Genomic DNA, 20,190 nt, shown 5'->3' with positions numbered 1-20,190 from the left:
ATCTACTATGCCCGTTAAGCTATAGTTAGTTTTTCCTCCACCTCTTACTACATCAAACACAACAGTCACCTTTTCTTAATGATGTCATTCTACAGGCAAACCTATTTGCCTTATCTCTCATTCCTTATGTAGCCTTTAACTGAGTTACAGTAAGCAACCCAGTAGTGTTGTGGGTAGCACGCAGAACAGACATGGTTGTTCCTCTGTTCATTTAAGCCTATTGAGGCTTGTATTAAAGAGCTTTTAAAGATAATTGAGAATCTCAACCTTTTTGTTTACCCAAGCCCTTGAAAATCTCATCTTCTTTTGACTTTAATCTGGTAAACCTTTGATGTTAGTTGTTAACCTGCTTGTATTTATCAACAACTCAAAATCCACATTATTACAGAGAAGCATCGAGCCTCTGCTTAGTCTGTGCAAGTGCTTGGGGGGGTGAGGGGGGAACAAAGGTGGAAGGGGAAGCTTTATTGAACCAATTTCCATGAAGAAATCCTTTACACTTGAAAGGTTTTTCCTTACCACAGGATATTTGGACAAGTTACTGCCTAAAAAGTGTGTTGTAAACATGGAGGTGTTTATAGACCAGGAAATATTTAATTGCTGGGAGAAACACAGCTAAAAAGACGCAGTTTCAAGGAAAAAGAAGGTGCTATTGACTTTAAATTTGCCTCTTTCTTAAGGTTTTTGCATTTACAGACATTCCCTTGGTGGGGTCATTTTAAGTACCTTTCTTTCCCACAGATGTTTTCACAAATCACGGGTGCAATGCAACAACATCGTACAACCTCATCCCATTCAGGCTGATTTCAGGCATTTGCACTTACACTAAAAGCAGGACCTCATTTGTTCTGCTGTCCCAGTGGTTCAGGGTCTAAGCTTCCTACAGGACACACGTGTGACCTTAGCAGTGGTTTTCTCACGACACTTGCTGCAGCCCCAAGGGCTCTCCTCCATGTGTGGCAGTGCAAGGTCTTCTCTGTGGGCTGAGACCCCAGTCACCAAGTACTTCAGATAATTGAAACTAATACAATGATGTTGAAGGTACCTGCAGTGTGTCCCACATTTCACGTGGAGCAGGCATGGGTGAAATTTTAGCACAAAAAAAAAAAAAAGAGTGTTCTTAGAAGGGCTCAGCGGTATTCCACAGATCAGTTAGAAATGCTGATGCCAGACAGCCACAACGTTTGTGCTGATGACCTGGCTATTTATAGTCAGAGGAAAAGTAGCAGCACACTTCCTCCACTTTCCACTCCAACACGTACATCTTTTAAGGACTCATTTAGGAACATATCCAGATTAGAGCCACTGATCCCTCGCCATCAAATCACCCAGGGCAAAGTGCAAGTACAGAGCAGGAAGCAACTGTGGAGCTCAACTTTACCCAAATTCACATGGTGCCTTGTTGGCATTCAGAGCTCACTTTGCTGCAGCGAAGGTGGCCCACCAAGAATAAAAGCCACCGAGGGGCTGGTTGTCTAGTGAGCAAGATCAATGACTTGTGGCTCCTTCCTTTGACATTCACCGAATCTTTTCACTCTGTGCAGAATAAAGTTACCCCTGAGAGGAAACCAAAGTCAATTCACACTTGCCCCACACAAAGTCAGCAGACTATGCAAAGTTTCACAGATATGACAATATCTGTCTAAAAGTCCAAACTACAGGATCCAAAAAATCTTGGAAAGCGTGAATGAAGGGTATCTCTGCTGGACCATAGGGAACCACAAATGTGGAAATATGTGTTTATTATTATTTGGTTTACTTTTACAAAAGTCAAGAATGGTGATATGGGTGAAAGGGAAATGTTAATTGCAGCACTCTCAAAAAGTCCTTCTTGAGGTTCCAAAAAAAGGAGCTATATTCTCTTCTCAGCTTCAAAGCACCCTTGCTGTGCTGGACCAACAGAGCAGCACAGTTTGAAGTTGAAAAGAGGGATAGCGTGGCTGCTTCTCTTTGAAGAGCAGAATAAGAAAGAGTAGCATTTAAGAAGCTTGGAAAGAACTTTTAGAAATATACACCTTTTTCTGGGGAAAAAATATGTATATTTTAAAATGGTAGAAGTTTAATGAAAAGTGGGAAAAAATGTTTCATAAAACTTCATTTCAGTGATCCATTTTCTATGGATAGCACCTTTTTTCTTCCTCATTATTCCTCCCACCCAAGAAAGAGGTTCTGTGACAGGACTGATAAAAAAGTCAAATACCTATATTGATGGATGTGTTTTTAAGCATTGCGTATGCTTGGCAATGACAAATTATTGCTTTACACACACATACATATATAGGGTATGTATATGTGATTGTAGAAATGTATGCACACACTTATCTACTATAGGTACACACTGTATCCGTTTAAGAGACAATACATGTATATATATATGTTCATAGTATCCCTACATGCATATTAAGTGGAGCAAATTTAGACCTTGGCAGTAGTGTATTAAACCTGGAAAGCAGTAAACATGCATAATTTCCTTCTACTGGTCAAAGCTTTACCTAAGATTTATGTACAAAATTTTCTTCCAAGCCCACATCAGCACAAGAGAAATCAAGAGCAGCCCCCATGTATTCTCCTCTCCCTGCCAAAAGGGGAATCATCTCCTACAGCCACAAACATAATGTGAAAATGTCTCTGAGACTTTAGGAATCTGTTAATAAAAAATTAATTGTCTAGTGCTGATCATCACAGCTAGGAAATGTTACTGCTGAACTAAACACTATTCTTCAAGTATTTTTGCACCTTTAAGAACGTTATTGAAAATGGTCAGAATCATGTCAGACAAAAAAAAAACAGTCAGCCCAGCACCGTGTGTCTCCTGGTGGTAAAAAAAAAGCCAACAAAACCAAACACACAAAAAAAAACCATAAAAAACCAAACCAAACCAAACCAAAAATACCTCCCCCCCCAAAAAAACATAAAAAAAACCCTAACAGTAAAGCAAGCACATATTTCACATATTTTTTTTTTTATTCTTTGCGATGATAACACTTGTTTTATGGTCCCTTCCATGCATGAATCTCAAGAGTATAGCCTGATCTAATATCACTTCATGCTTTTTTTTTACAGATGCAAATCCCCAGAGACAACACCAGTCTGTACAGAGTTTAATAAGCACTGCATAAAAGGGTGGGAGCTAAATTTATCCCTGGACAAGAGATTGCTTTAGAGCAGGAACACAGCTTCTGCAAAGCAGGGACAGTCTGGGAGACAGGGGTGGGGGCTGAGGACCTAAGATACCTTCCCCTATCACAGAGGAGCCCCCAAAAGGGAGCAGCTGTAAAGAACACAAGCCACGAGAAACAAAAGCACAGGATAAGGTAACACACATGTAATGTTGCCTCTTTGAACATTTGGTGATCAGCCACCAGAACTGAGCCAGCATGGAGGGAAAAATACCCTGCTGCTGAGTTTGACCAAAAGCCGATTACTCTCCCCACAGGCTATGATGATATTGGGAAGCAGACCCATGTTTCCCAATTTTGTCTCTTTTCTACTTCCAGGAGGAAACGATTTGGCAAATACCCATTAATTAGATTCTGTTTGACTGCTAGACCCCATACTAGTGTGAGAACACACCATGTTAAGATTTCTGCTGACAATTTCAACATTTGAGAAACTGTCAGTGAAAACCAGCGCTGAATTTCTTCAACGTGCTAAATTTCACCTTCTCCTGCTGCCCTGGGCTGGATGCAGGCACAGAATCACAGAATGATTGAGGCTGGAAGGTACCCCCAGAGGTCCTCTTGTCCAACTCCCCCCTGCTCAAGCAGGGTCACATAGAGCTGGTTGCCCAGGACCACATCCAGACATCTTTTGAATATCTTGAAGGAGGGAGACTCCACCACCTCTCAGGCCAATCTGTTCCCGTGATCAAATTAGTAGGAGTTACATGCATGCATGACTAAGCGGGAGGCAAATATGAGACAGAGGATCTAAGAGGCCTGGACCTCCCCCTCCCTTGCCATGCATTTGTGGTTTGTGCCCTGTGACTCCATACCCAGGAACTGCTGCTTGTTATGGCTATCCCCAGCTCTGGCTATTTTTACACCTCAGTCCAATCTTGTATGAATCACTCAAGGTAATTCTCAGCCCCCACAGTCAAAACATATATAAGCTGATGTGCTCTGAAAACACAGTGTCATTGTTTTAGCAGAGAAGACTCCCACACAGAAGTCGCCAGAGCGGATGAGATCAATGGTCAGCACAGACTTCTATCCCAACTCAGAGAGTAAACAGAACTAAGTGCTTCCAAAGAAAGGATAAAAGCCCTTCAGCGCACAATTAGGCAGAACTATCCCACTGTGGGCAATCTCTTACCGATTTCAGGCAGTCAGTGACTGGTTTATGCCCTCGGAGCATACAGACTCATCTCCCGTATGAATTTTTACCCCAAGTAGCAAAACTGTAGGCATTTTTATTTTTCACATCCAGGGCTGAATCCTCATTTCTGTGGTAGTAAATCCACTGCCTCAGCTGTAAAGTCCTTCAGACTGTGTTTTGTACTGACATTTAAAAATGTGAAATTTGTTCAAGACAGTTCCCCTCCTTATTACATGTGCCACTGTACGGCTTTCTGGTGAACGACCCCCTTGACTTGAAAAAAAGAGAAAAGCAGAATGCAGGAAAATCCCATGTGGGCTCACATGGCATCCACTCAGGAAACAGAGGGGGTCACACAGATAATTTAAGAGTCCTGAGTAGCAATCCTGCATATTTAACAAGGTATGACGAGGGCAATGTGCCAGAATAGGGACATTGCATTTGGATCGCACTGAACTGAATGAGTACCACTACATTTATCTTGCCTTATTAAAGTTACCTTATTTTCACTATATATAGTTGTGATACTCACTCTACTACTGAATTTATTAATGGATAATATCCCATGTAAACTCATCAGTGTCATTTTTATTCAGAACTTCATAAAGTACTAGCAAAAACAGATAATAGATTTGATCTCCAGTGAAAGCATTAGGTTCCCTCAAGAAAGGTAACATAACTACAGTCAAAAAAGAGAAGTTTGCAGTTAAAGCACATTTCTATCCTTCTCCATAAAACCCACTGAAAATAATGGAAATTCATAGACTTACAGAAGACAGAAATAGTTTGGACTTCAAAAAATCATCTAGTTCATAACTCCTCACAAGGTAAGATGAATTATACATAATTTAGGTCACCTAATCTATCTCTCCATTTCTGCAGTACTGTCCCTTATTATAGTTGCATTTTATGTATGTGTCATGTCTTATGTAGCCTAAGCCACTAACTATCTGCAGTCTATCATACATCACTATTAAAAATAATCAGCTAAATATTGAGAGCATCTGTTCACCCAATTTACTTTCTAGCAGAAACTCCTTTTTAACCTCCACATAATTGTTCACATTCCTGGTGTTTATCCCACCAACATATAGTTTACGGAACTTATCTTAAATATCTCAGCACAGCTGATGCAAATTTGCACAGCAGTTTTCTGTGCATTTCCCCAGCTTTATATGTTGCTCTTTATTTATACACTGGCATTTGAAAATGGTAGGTCAGTCTAGAAGCTCTCACCAAGCAACAGCACTGGGATGCTGGTAGATGGGAATAAATTGTTCAAGAAACAAGCTCAAAGAAAACTATATATATAATTTTCTATATATGTGTATAATTAAAACAAACAAAGAAAAAAATCCCTACACTTGCAAAGACTATATTTTGTATCCACTACATTCCTTTCCAGTTCTGCAATTCCAGCCAAAGAAGAGATCAGGTTAGGTTTTTCCTCACAGGAGCATGATTCATTCCTCCTAGGAGCCATAAGGTCAAAACCCATAAAATGTAAAGCCTGTTTCAGGTTTCTGTTTAGACTTCTTTTGTCCCACTCAGGTATGGGTTCTGCCTCTTCCCAACTGAAATCAGTCCTATTGAATTAAACAAAGACATTCCTGAGGAATCCAAGTGAAGTGTGACTAAATTCTCGTCTCCAGTATCTCTTAAGCACTGTTAAAAATTAGACTTTCTTTAGTTACTCTTGTGACAGAAAAATCTTTTCCCAACATGGGGTGTGAGGTCCCATATTGGTTTTAACAGATTCCTTAATAACACTTCTCTTTTGTACTTCCCAGCATGCAGTTTTGGTTAGTAGAATGCTGTTTGCCTTAAGGACAAAAGTCTATTTTGATTTCTCGAGTACAAGTTCCGTTGACATGACCGAGAGCCTATCTTGGTGAAAGAATGGGCATGAACTGTGGGGCATTTCAGTTAAAAACTGAAAAAAAAAAAAAAGAAAAAGAAAAAGAAAAAAGTGGCAAAAGCTTTGAATCAAGAATTCAGATGATCTACATCCAATATTAGATATACACCAATGCCCCTCAGGGCTGAACCTAAATAAATATCAGGATCCTTGACACTGCTACTGACATTATATTACACTGAATAATAGTTCCCTTCTTCCTTAACCCAAGAAATTCTCAGCACAATGTACATGAAATATAACACTGATTAGGGACCAGGAACATCACCACAAATTCCAGAGATTAGTGTCTGCAGATCAGACAGTCAGATGGCTGGGGGAAGACGTTTTATCAACCACTAGAAAACATATGCAACTTTGATCCCGCTGTTTCATGTTGGGCTTCTGTTTCTTTTGGCGTGTGTTTGCAGTATCAAATGCCACAATACTGATGAATGTTCAAAGACCATATGATATCACTAACACAGTGCAAACCAAACAAAACCTGAAATGTCTAGCAATGGAGTTCAGACTCAATGCCCTTGTAAACACATATCCTCGGCTTTCTTGGTTCAATCAAATGTTGATCGAGAAAAATACATGTTACTGCACTTTGAAGGTCTGCCCTGGAGTTCCTCCCATCCCTCCATCACTTTATAAAGGTTAGTGCTGAAATGTGGTAAACAGGCATTAATAGAGATCATATTCATCTTTAGAAATGAGCAACCGCTGGCTTTGCAAAGCCGTGTTGACATTTTGCCACCTTGCTCTGCTGCCAATAAAATTTGGTAATTTAGTGAAGCGGAGATCTAACAAACGCGCAAACCTCGGTGGATTATTCAGCATCAGGGTTTGCATTACAGTGTGTGAGAAAAGGATTAAAGAAGTACTTTTTAGTTATAGGAAACCCTGAGCACTGGATTAAAGCACAATGGAGCTGGCAAGAAGGACAGAGCAACTATAGAATTTGATGGTAACCTGGCTCCATCAGGCCCTACAGCATTAATTTCAATACAGCGTTTTCTTAATCCCTTGTTTGCCAGGAGTAATACTGTTGGATTAGAGTGGCCACCAGGCTGTGGTTATTTACATAAAAATTAGGCAAATGTCTTTAATAAGGAAAAAATTACATGGCTGCTGGATATTAGAAAGGTTTCATAACTTTGAACCCTGCTGCTTCTGTGAATCTCTGCTAAGTTTAAAAGATTAGGAGGAAAACTCCCTTTCACTTACACCAGCAAAACCTTCCAGCCATTATCTGCCACAGCAAGAACTTCACAATGAAGGCTGAGGGGCTTAGAAGTGTGTCTGCACCAAGTTAACATTTTGTTGGTTATGAAACAAAGACCAGATCCTCAACTGGTTTAAATTGCCAGCTCTACCCTAATTTCAAAATAGTAATTCAGGTTTACATTCTCTGTGCAACAGAAATAACCGATGGGCAGGAATAAGCTCATATAGCAAAAAGATGATCCATATCCACTAAATACATCTATATCCACTACATCATTTTAGTTCTCCTGCCCTGAACATCTGTCCACTCTCTTAAAGCAAATTCCCCTTTTCCTTTACAATTTTCTGGAGTCAGAGATTGAAAAACCTTCACCTGACATAGTGAGGCTGGGAGATGAAATACAGTCCTCAGCAGCAGCAGCCCAGATTTGGGAAATGAAGAGTTAGTACCAGAACTGTAAATGAAGGTGGCCCCACATTACAGATGGTCAGTCCCAGCATACCTGCTCTTCACCAGGAGACGGAAGGCAGGGAAACACAGACTGGCAAGTGGGGGGAAAGGAGGCTAGGAAAGATAGAGGGGCAGCTCCAGCCTGTTATGAAATCAGAAGGCATATGGAGGAAGAAGGATCAAATAAAGACCACTAAGAAATTATAACATCTGCCCTTTAAGGTTTTGCTTTGTACCAGCTGGGCAACAAAAAGAAAGTGTGCTCAGTTTGGCCAGCCTGACCTCACCCACAGCATGAGCTATCATCAGGTTGCTGCAGGAGCAAGTGCCACGGCCAAACGAAGAGCTTCAGACAAGAGGGTGAAGATCACCGCTGACAACCAAGGAAAGCAGAGAAAGGCATCAGGGTATAGTTCCATCTCCTGCTCCTCTGCAACTTTTTTAGCCTCTGCTTTTGGGAGACAGGTGGTGACCCAGCCTGAGGTGTTCAGTCTTGGAAGGAAGGAGTGGATGTATTTGCCGGAACATGCTTCGCTACTCTCCTTTTCTATGTAGGGGGTACACAGGACTGGATTCACGCAGAAAGTTGTGTCACGGAGTACGAGGGTGAGGTGTTTTGTCAACATATCTGCACACAGGAGTAAAACACGAGGGGACTAAGTATATGGGTACCCAGAGCGCCTGGGTACTCTCACCGGAGGTAACACTCTCAGGGTTCAGGCAGCAACCCGATGAGTGGATACAGTATTGAATACTCAATTTATTACATAAATTGGAATGGTTTTGATAGGAAAGAGTAAGAGCAGCCATATGGGAACATAAGAAGGAGAGCACTTTATGGAGACGTAGAAATCTGAGTTCAAATCCATTTAGCTGATGACAGAACTAAAATGTCATATTCCACTGCACTTGAGGGGGAAGCCTTCCTCCCTGATCCCCACCTCAACCCGTAGCCACCACTTGGGAGATTATTTCACATTTACCAAGTTAATTTGCAAATACAACCAAAGTATATTCCTTAAAAAAAGATTAAATTTATATTAAGGTTCTGCCACAAATATGGGTGCTATATAAACATCCCCATTTTATTGTCTTCAAAAATCATCTTGGAGCTAAACAAAAATAACACATGGCTCCTGTCTTGTATCTTCCCATTCATCACATTTCACTAATCAGAAGACCTAATGCATTTACAAAAAAAAGGAGCCCCTTAGAACAAAGACATCAATAAGTCAAACTTCGTTTCTTACTAAACACGGACTTGTATGTTGGTTATATTCAATAGCTGTGGTTTGTTTATTTCAAGCAGGCTAGGCTATTTCATGCTTTACTGCAAATTATCTGATTATTCCAGCAACTTAAGAAAAAGATTCTCTAAATAAAGCTTATTTCCATTCTTTCATTATGGGAAAGAGAGAATAAAACCATTACTTGAACGGATCTGTCCTAGCTCTTTTTCTAATCCACTTAATTTTTCTTGAAACTGCTTTCTCTGGCCCTTTCTACACTAAGAATATGGGGGAAGGGGCAGGGGGAAGTGGTGATGTTTTTATTTTTTTCTCTCCCTCAAAATAAATTCCTCTTAGAAGGTGACTGTTCCCTTTTGCCTGAGAATGCAACCTATTTCCTTCAGGAGCTGTTGTGAGTAGGAATTCTTTGTATGCTCCTTAAGAAGTACGATAGTTTATCTGTTAAAAGGACATGGCTTGTTTCCTCACTTCAAGCCTCGCTAGTTATTATTGCTAGTGGGTGGTAAAACCAAGACTGTGTCTTATGTCTCTGTAATTCAGCTCACTCCTCCAACACCTCTACTCTGGACCATTGCAAAAGTCAGAAAAGAGAGCAAAGTGTTTTTCATGAAAAAAGATATCCATAGACTACGCAGCACAATCTATTATATTCTGTTGCGTATCCTCAACATATCTTGTTAAATCCACCTTCACCTATCCTGTTAAGCAGACAAAACATTCCTAGCTCTAAAAGCATGATCTAGAAAGGGGAGTGAGTAAAGGAGGAATACCATGCAAAAATAATTATTTGGATAAATTAAAAAGGATTTTAATTTTATAAACTTTTTTTTGTTTCTGTGTATCACTGGATTCTGCTCCTCACTGCACAGATTGTGCTGTAGTTTAAGAAAGTACCTGCTTAATACTTTTTGCTAATTTCATACTGACTTTACCCCCATCAGCCTTTAACCTGTGTAGACTTAACCAGGACACATTTTAATTACAGTCTCTCTGAGGAAATCACAGTTATTTTTCAGCTGTACAGATGGAGATTTCCATAATCAGAAGAAATTCCTCGGGCACATTTCCTCAACATTAGCCTTTACTAACCTCAAAAAAACCCCACACCAACAACCTTCTGTGCTTCCTTAAGCATTCCTCGTTCTTCCCAGCCTGACACCAGGGTGCTCCATAGACCCTCTCCACCTCATTTGTCATAGTTGGCTTGGTTCCCCAGGGCTGGATCCAAGAAAGCGTGTGACTGTGCATGCTCACAAACAGCTTAAGGAAGCAGTCCTGCGCTATGTACCCTTTCTTAATTTGTGCATAGTTATTATCTTAATCGATATCTTGGTAATTAAAATCCTGCTTGATCAATTTTCTGGCCTTCCTACAGGCCTCTCTAATTTAAAAAAAGCTTTTCCCAGTCCCCTAACTCTACACTGATGTGAGCTGTTCCAAGAATCACCAAGCTCCCTCCTCTGCTTTCAAGTTCTATAGAGACTGTCCTTGGCCATGTCAGCTAATATATTTTCTAAGACTCCTCGTTACAAATTTAATATCATCCACCAATATTGTCAAGTCCCTGCTTGATTCTGCTTACTCTTCACTAAATAGAGTATTAAGTCCCCACTCATTTTCTTTGCTCAGTTTTGCCGCTGTTCTTCCAGTAATAATACAACCATTATCTCCAAAATGATCCTACCTACAGTCAATAATCTTGAGCTACTTCCCCTGAAAACTATGATGCAACACCCATTTTAAGAATACAAGATAGGTGAATAGTGCTTACTCTTGTGGACATATTCACATCTTGATGTAGTGCCGCAACCGCATTGATGAATACAGAGCCATTCATGTAATATTTTAATTCCACCGAAGTCTCTGCATCTAATCATCAGGAACTACGCAATGTCTCTCAAAAATTATGTAGAGGACTACATATGAAATTACTTCAAGCTTTCCAGCTGGACAACATGGGCAGCCCAAACAGGATACACAGTGCTCATGGACAGACTGTGTATGTTTTGCCTTTATTTAAATGAATAAACATTTCTGTCCTTTGAAGCTAAATAGGGACTTTGTCCCTTGTCTCCCTAATTCCTCCATTCCTTCTTCCTTAAAGAGACTAGGATGAGGTCAGATGTACTGGGCAGTCTTCACCACACCACACAGCTCTTAAAAGGACTGCAGCTCTTTCATAATCCAAGCATTTGAACCAAGTACTATTGTGTCACAAATTCACTTTGTCCTGTTACAGCAATTGTAAAAGCAGAAAGCCTCTGAGTATATTTAGGTTTCTGTTTTCCTAACCTGCCTGGATTTTTTTTTTTTTTTTTGCAGCTGAGAACTGTACAGAGCAAAGGAATATTCCATGATATGTGTTTGTACAGTGCCCTGTGCAATGGGTTTCTCTGGGTGCTGAAGAAATAAAATATTAGAAGCAAACCGTTATTCTAGGCTTCTGTTTCTGAATTTGTCAAAACTACCAGCAATGGGTCCCATTCAATACCAGCAAAAACCCCATGTATTTTCCTTTTTCTCATTTTCTAAGGAAAGGGTTTGAACTTCCTTTCAAATATCTCTGATTTTTTTTTCATTAAATTATTGATATTAATATGTAATGCTGCAGAAGAATTCTTCCTACTTCTCCCACCTGTCATGCCAACAGCCTCAGTCCCAGAGCAAAAGTTACATTTTCAGGATGCCCATGTTCAGAGCCTCATGCTCTTATGAAGGACTTCTGATCCTGATCTGATTGAAGTCAAATGGCAAACCTCTCTTAATTCGGTGATCCAGGACCAAGTCTTAATCATTCTCCCAGAATACCAGGCAGTATTTCCCCCCTTCCACCTCCAAGTGCTCTTGCACTTGGGAGGTTAGGGTCTCAGCTGGTGAAAATTAACTAGCACAGCTGTGTGGACTGTTGTGGACCAATTCACACCATCTGAAGATTGGGAATGAAGGCAGTCATACCTCAAAAAAAAAAAAAAGGTCACCAACAAGAACAACAAGAAGAATAGATCATTCACTCTTTAATTAAGTGACCACATTCCTAATCAGATTTTCTCATGAAGATGCTTCAATGCACGCCTGCACACTACAGGGGAAAAGCTAGCAGCTGGAGTACCTGCTGTTGAGATTTTTCAAAGGTCCCTCAGCGAATTAGGTGCTGACATGGATTTCTGTCACTGAATTCAATAGGCCAACAATTTTCAGTACTACTTGTATTTTAGCTAAGTCTGTATTAAGAAATATGAAATTACCACAGGGCCTATATCTGTTTTCCTGAAGAAATAGTGAAGCACAATTATCATAAATTTCTGATTAAAACCACAGACCGTTGTATCAACACCAATGGATGTTAATGGTTCCTTGTGAAATGGCACGGTTGAGAAGTCTTTCCCCCACCCACATGTAGCTGTAAGACCCCTGTGCTGAGCACTATGCAAGCAGACCAACACACAGAACACCACATTTCCCACTCAGCACACTCTGCAGAGGTCCTTCGCTCATTAATCTTCGCTTTTCTCTGCTTTCTGTTTCCCCTCCTCGTATTCAAGAGCAAGACCATGCAGTAGAGCTTCTTCCCCTTATGAAAGTTCCCCACTGGCATGCGTATCTCCTGTTCCCTGCTCGTACTGGACCTTCTGGCACTCTTCCACCACTCAGCTCAGACAGCAGCTCAGGCACTTCTCACTGGAGCCTGAACATGTCCCACAAATGAAACTCTTGGCTGATCTTCCTGTCCCACCACACCTACTCAGCTTCCAGCTCGCGCTGCAGCCATGAAAATAAGGCTTCTTTTGCCTCTTCAGCCTCCAAAAGCAGAGCACTGTGCAGCTGTTATACTGATAAGCAGTATTATTTAGAAGTGCCTGGAAAAAAATATACAACCTCATGTAATGAACCTGCCAGGGAGTGAAGCGTGCAGTCAATGGCGCACCAACAGGCTAGTTCAGCACTCGCTTGCAAAAGTTATTCTGTAACAGTCAGGAAACCCACATATGCAGATGACAGCAAAAATAGCCAGTTTCAAGCTTCAGAAATGGGGCTAGATAGCCAGCGTCCTAAGGATCACTATGCTTAAGTGAGACCTTTGCTTTAAAAAGACCTAGTAAAATTCCCTGTGTGCCTGTGGTGTCTATCCCCTACACGCCCCTCCTCAGTTCCCAGAATAAAAGTCTATATGTAGCTGGTTTTGGATCACTTACAGAACTGGCCTCCACTCTAGTTGCACATGGACCCTGTTCCCACACACCTGGTAGGACACACGGCAGCACTGAGTGCTGAGGTCAGGTAGCGGAGCAGAAAATCGGCCCAGCAACTATGTGCAGCCACAGGAGGGCTCTTCCATCTATTTACCCTCTATTAGCATTTTGTGAAGTGCAAGTGCTAAGCAGCACCCTCATTCCTGACCTTAGCTGTAAGGTTAAGAGTAGACTGCCCAAGAGAAGTTACTGATCATTTGCAGCCCCCATCCTTTCCACCTCAGCATTGCTGTCTCCTTTCTGTAGTTCAGTGTGGGCTTAGGGTAACACTTAAAAGCAAGTTACACGTTTTCAATGTGAAGTGTAAAAGACGAACTGCTACTTTTGACCGTGAAATGTAGCCTGGAACACTCACACTAATACAAGGGAACAGAAATGAAGGGTGGAAAGGCATCTCAGAACATCCCTCTGTCCAGACCAACACACAAGGATGAGATCAAGACAGTATGTTTCTTCAATATTTCAGAAACTCCGGTGAAGCAGAGTCTATCACATATTTATTGCTGCACATACTTCTAGCCCCCCACTCCTTTTAAAAAGGTAGCACCATGAAAAACCCTTCTAATAAATAGCTCACTGCTGTCAAAGTAACCTTTCCTACATCTACATAGCACTATTCAAGGTGTGCTATCCTAATTTACAAATCAGATTCCTTTATTTCATCCACAGAAAAAAAAACCAAAACAACAACCAACCAAACATGCAGCAGCTGTGCATCGTGTTAAAGTATCATCATGTTTCTTATCTTCAGCAGCTTCTAATGTGGAGGGGTGAGGGGCACATTGCCTTGAACAAATCCCTCAAGTAGAATATTGCTTGGGCCAGCTCGCTTTTCTCATGATTAGAGGTGGCTGCTGCCATCAGTGTTACATTATTAACAGGAGCATTGCTTTGGCATTAAAGGGAAAAGGCATTTTATGAGAATGTCATAATATTTCAGAAGAGAAAGAACGACCAAGCTTTTAATGCCCATCAAAAACTACTTGTTTGTCTGATCTCTTTCTTTTTTAGCTGGCAATAGGTCTTTGCAGTCAGGTTCAGAGAGATTCTATTTATATCTTGGTTTTAAAATATATTAAAAACCACCCAAAATATCAGAGGAATTCAAGGCAGAGAAACACCTTGCAATTATTTCTTTTGGAGGCATTAGATCTGATGACATGGCATTTCCCAACACTTTAGTCTTTTGCTTCTGAAAGTCATTCTTGGATTTCAAATGCTTCCATTTAAAGGCAAAAGATACTTCTACAGAAAAATAGTCACTTACTAGTACAAGACAAGCCCCTCCCCGCAAGGTTGGGATTTCCATTCCAGTGTTGTATTAGGAGACTTGCCTCCAAAGTGATCATTAGGGACTTAAAACCCCATATACCAGTTTGCAAATTGTGTCTAAAAATAAAGTGGACCATATATGTTATTTGTATATCCTCAAGTAAAGAAGAATTTTTGTTTTGCTAAGCTAGAAATACAATTTGACCAGAGGGGAAATTCAGACTTTTACCACACCAATCACAGACTTTAAACTTTTTGGAAGGGTCCTGATTCTGCCACATTTAAGGACTTTCTGAAATGCGCCAATGCCCATGTTCTCATATGCGTGGAGAAATGTTTGGAAGATGAGGTACACTCAGTACCACACAAGTGAATCATGTCCTCAGGTCTGTGAAAGGACCAACTACTCCCCTCTCCACAAACATATTCAGGGTCAAGCCATCTCTTGACCACTGAGGGAAGTCGAGTTCTCCATCCCTGCTCCAGCACGCATCAAGAGAACAAAATCCTGCTCTCCATGGTTAAATATGCCCTATTTTTGAAGGAATGCCTATCAACAGCATTTCAGCTCCTGAGATGATGAAATTGCTGCCTATCACACTGATGTTGTCTCACTGTTTACTTGGATTCAGAAAGATAGCTTTGTCATCAACTCTGGCATGGAAATGACTCCTCTCATGGCAGAAACCATGTTTTGATCCCGTGTTTGTACAGCACCTCACACAGTAGTCATGGTCTGCAGCTGGAACTTCTAACCACATGTCGTACAATAAATGCAGAGATTTTATTTAAATTTCTCCCACATGTATCACACAGATCCACTGTCTGTTTCTTGCAAAACAGGAAAAAGTACATCTCTACAGGAGTTTAGTTTTACCATAGACGTTTCCACAGTTTGAAAAATAAAAGACAGGTGGTCAGAAAAGGTAGTGGTATTTTGTGAAGGAATATGAAAAAGCGTTCAGGATAAAGAGCAGTTATTCTACAAGACATTACTAGTCTTCACCAGGTCTGGCTAGGATGGACTTAATCTTCCTCGTAGCAGCCTGTGTGGCACTGTGTTTTGGATTTGTGGCCAAACTAGTGTTGATAATACACTAATGCTTTAGCTATTGCTCAAAACTATTTGCACAGCATCAAGACCTTCTCTGTTTCCCACTCTGCCCTCCCTGGCAAGTAGGTTAGGGGTGGGCAAAATGTTTGGAGGGGATGCAGCCAGGACAGCTGACCCAGATTGTCCGATGGGATATCCATACCATACAATGTCATGCTCAGCTATAAAAACTAGTGTGTGGGTGTGCGTGTGTGTTCCCCAGTTGCCATTGCTTGGAAAACAGCTAGGTATTGGTCTGCTGGTGGTGAGTCACTGCTCTTGCACTACTTGATTTTTATTTTTTTTTCACCTCATTTATTAAACTGTTTTAATCTTAACCCATGAGGCTTTTTTTTCCCCTCACTTTTACCTTTCCAATTCCCCCCCATCCCACTTCAGAGGAGCTGTGAGGGCAAGACACTGGTTGGGGACTTAACCTCTCAGTTTGTGTCAACCCACAACAGTCCTTTTTGACACACAACATGGGGCTTAAGATAACTATAGAATTAATCAGAATGTTCTAGACTAAATTTACAGTTGTTATACCTGTTTAGCTGTTGCTCGGCAAGTTGCTGGTTGCTGTTGCTGGTTGCAATGTTGACATTCTTCCTCTCGACACTGGTTTGTCTGTTCCCTTACCTGCTGTACCTTACCTTCCCTTTCTTGCTGTACCTTACCTTCCCTTTCTTGCTGTACATCAAATTTCAGGATTCATTAATGGTTGCTTTTAGCTTTTGCAGTGTTGTCCTGGGTTGAGGTAAAACAGAACCAATTTTCTGTTCAGCAATTTTACTTTGCAGCTAAGCCTCTTCTAACGAACTGGGCTCTCTGAAACTTTCTGAAATTAACAGCATATTGTGCAGAAGCTGTTCACTCTCAGAGTGATATGACCTACGTTTATAGCGGATGCCCAGACATGGTAAGCAGAGAGGCTCTTGCTCATACTTATTGCTATAACACCCAAGGGCAGCTCACTTTGTTACTTGCCCTGCTGCAGGGTCGGAAGTAGAAAAGCGTAGAGGGGTCCCACCTGCAGGGAGGAGCCGACAGGACAGGTGACCCAAAACAGACCAACAGGGTATTCCATCCCATCTGCCTCATGCTCAGTATAAAAGCTGAGGGATCAAAGGGTCAGCCCTCTTTCTGCAATGGCTGGCATCTGAGGAGAACTCTCTCTGTTCATCTGCCTTTGATCCCAATCCTGAATCCAAATCTGGAATCAAGTTCCCATCCATTGCTGAGTCCAGCCTGGGACTTCCCTAGAGCCTGCGGGTGACATGATTGTCATCCTGGGAACTTGATATGGTTTTGTATAATTCATTACTTCCATTTTATTATTTTATTATTAATATTTCATTAAAGTTGTTTAGTTTTCTTCTAAACTCATAAGTGTCTCTCTCTCCCTCCTCTCCTTGGAGAGAGAGGTGGGGGAGAGCATCTGGCAGTGGCCAGTCCCACCCAAACCACAAGTATGACCAATGTTATATGGAGTAAGTGGGTAGCATTGATCATGTAATGGGTTTGACTGGGGAACCCCAACCACCCAGAAATCCCAGAAAAGATCATGGGCCGATCGGAAGGCAGAGATATTGGAGGACCACCCAAGGAGGTGACTCATGCCAAAAAGGCCCTCACTGCATAATAAATTATAATAAAATGGGGATAAAAGTATTTTGTTTACTGATGTGTCCCATCACATTTTGGAAAACCATCAGAAGTGGAAAACTCCTCTATAAAGTTCTCAAAAACTGTTGAAGGAAAAGGCAGATTGAATCAATTTGTAGAAGAGAAAGCCATCCAGTTGGCTCCAGATATTGCTAAATAAGAAAAGCAACCAGTACTCTATCTCTATACTGATTCTTGGATGGTGGTAAATGGTTGTGGGAGTGGCTACAGCAATAGAAACAGATCAACAGGCAGCATAGAGGTAAACCCATCTGGGCTGCTGCGCTGTGGCAAGACATTGCTGCCAAGGTAGAGGAGCTTATTGTACAGGTATGTCATGGAAATACATGTCCAAGAGCTATGCCAATGAAGAATGTCAAAACCATGGGCAGGTAGACCAGGCTGCTAGAAATGAAGATGACATTTCCATTATTTGAAAAGTAAAAGACAAGCAGTCAACAAAGATGATGTTGTTTTGAGAAGGGATATGAACAAGTGTTTAGGATAAAGAACAGCTGTTCTACAAGACATTGCTAGTCACATGCCAGTTGTCTAGAGAAAACATAACAAGGAGTGTCAATAATTTTGTCGGATGGAAGCAGAGAGTTAGAAAAACACTTCTTAGAGAGACTGCACGAACTGTTCCCCTCAAACAAAAAGAAAAAAGAAGAAAAATTACACCTTAGCCTCACGTAGGAATGCACTGAGGACTGGACTCTTTGGGGAGTCAGGGGCTACATCTACACTGAAATATTAAGAGTGACTGAGGCATTCAAAGAGCCAGCCCAGGGACAATTGCTGCTCAGGACCAGGCTGTTTTGTTCTAAGCCTCATCTCTGACAGACCTTCCCAGTTTACCTAGAGGAGACCTTGAGGTAAGCACACTTGAGCTCTCCTCCTCAAGAATACTTCAGAAAACCCTATGCTGAGCAAACACTTACACACGATCAATATGAATGTTAGATGAATTGGGACTTGAGAATTCAGACTTTCCCAGTGCGGTCAATGTCAGCAGCGCATAACTGGCAGTCTGAGTTCTGTGTTTAATACTGAAGCTCCCAGTTTAAGGGCACGCCTGAAAACCCAAGGAAATCACTTTGTCCAATTAGATAGTGAAGTTCAAATCAGGTATCATTTAATATTAATGTTTTATATTCCTACATACACAGTGTTAATTTATTTGCTATTTATCATATTACTTACACCATGGGGTTTTCTTCTGATTTTTTTGTTTTCCTATTTCTGTACATAGCCTGTTAACAGAAAATACCATTTCTGGTTCTCCCCTGGTTAGGTGAGGTTGGTTTTTTTGAACCAAGGTATGATTAACAGAAGAAAAAAAAAAAGTGAGCATATTCTCTTGTGTTCCTCCACATGCCAGGACAGAGGCCTTGTCTCCCCATAGACAATTTTATAATAAATAAATAATCCCTTAAAGCAAGAGTTAATGTAGTAACAGAATGTTCTATCAATTGTTCTTTGGAATTAAAAGATGATGAATAAAGTTTTAGAGTTCACCAGACCTCAAACTAAAAACACACTAAGTATTTAGAAAAAAATCCTGACAGTACTGTAGAGCTGCTGCTGCAGATAAGATGCAGTTTCCTTCAGAAACACAGGGAATGGATGGAGGAAATATTCTGCATACCTGAATTAGAAGGGACATATTGGCAGCTGGCTTTCAGGTGCCTGAACTTCATATGCAAATTAATCTGAAAATAGCCTAATAGCAAATGGCTTCAAAAGAAAAAAAATGAAGTGATTCACAACACCCTACATCTTATTTTCCCAAATTATTTAAGCATTCAGCTGTTAACAGCCTTTGAGTAAGGGCATTTTTTTCTTCTGATTTGTGTGTTGTAATGCTCTACTATTTAATTTTTTTTTAAATGTCCATTAGTGCTGCAGAGACGATCAAGCTAAGACAGTGTAAATAGTCACACATATTGCAGAGTTCAATTTCAGTTAGTCACAGCTGTAGATAGTTCTGGATTTGGTATATTGGAATCTACTACTAATCTACAGGACCATTAGTGCTGCTGGTGGTAATAGAGAAAAAATAATCCACCAGTCTGAACCTCAGATGCCAGGATATAGTTACAAGGTTAATCAATATTTTAAATTGTATGTACACATCGATTTTGCTTGAGTAGTACGTAGAGTCAATATAGAAATTATTGTGATAATGCACAAACACTCAAAATGAGGCTTTTTGCAGCTACTTCTCATACTGAAACCATGTTTTAAAATTCTTCAGTGTATCACCAGAAGTTTACCCAGAAAATAAACAAAACAACTCTTTCTCTCTTTTTCTCCCCCTACCTCTTCCTTGCTCCTTAGCTACAGTTCTCAAAATATAACAGTTTTTGCCAGCTCTGCAAATTCAGGTAAGTAGCACCAATACACAGGGAAAAAGGCAAGGCACACTGCATTTACAGCTATTGTTAAACAAATAATGAACATTGTTCATTTCAGCTTCATTCAAAACACAGAACATCTCACTGGCCCTTTGCAAATGGAAATGAACAGAAATGAAAGGGATTTTTTTCCTTTATAATAGTTTTGGGGTTTCTGCCAGCATGCAGATTCCAGAAGCAAATATGTGTCATAAAAATGTTACTTCACTTTTTTTTTTTTCACCTCAGATTATCTGCAGTTATTCCTCCTGTAGAACTATGACTCTTGTGTTTCATTCTCTGTAACTTCTGAGATAGGATAATTATTATTAATAATACATACAAAAAGATGCTACCCTTTACTGA

This window comes from Vanellus vanellus (assembly GCF_965231255.1).
Source record: "Vanellus vanellus genome assembly, chromosome: 2".
NCBI classification, from domain to species: domain Eukaryota; kingdom Metazoa; phylum Chordata; class Aves; order Charadriiformes; family Charadriidae; genus Vanellus; species Vanellus vanellus.
Note: the sequence above shows the minus strand (reverse complement) of the source record.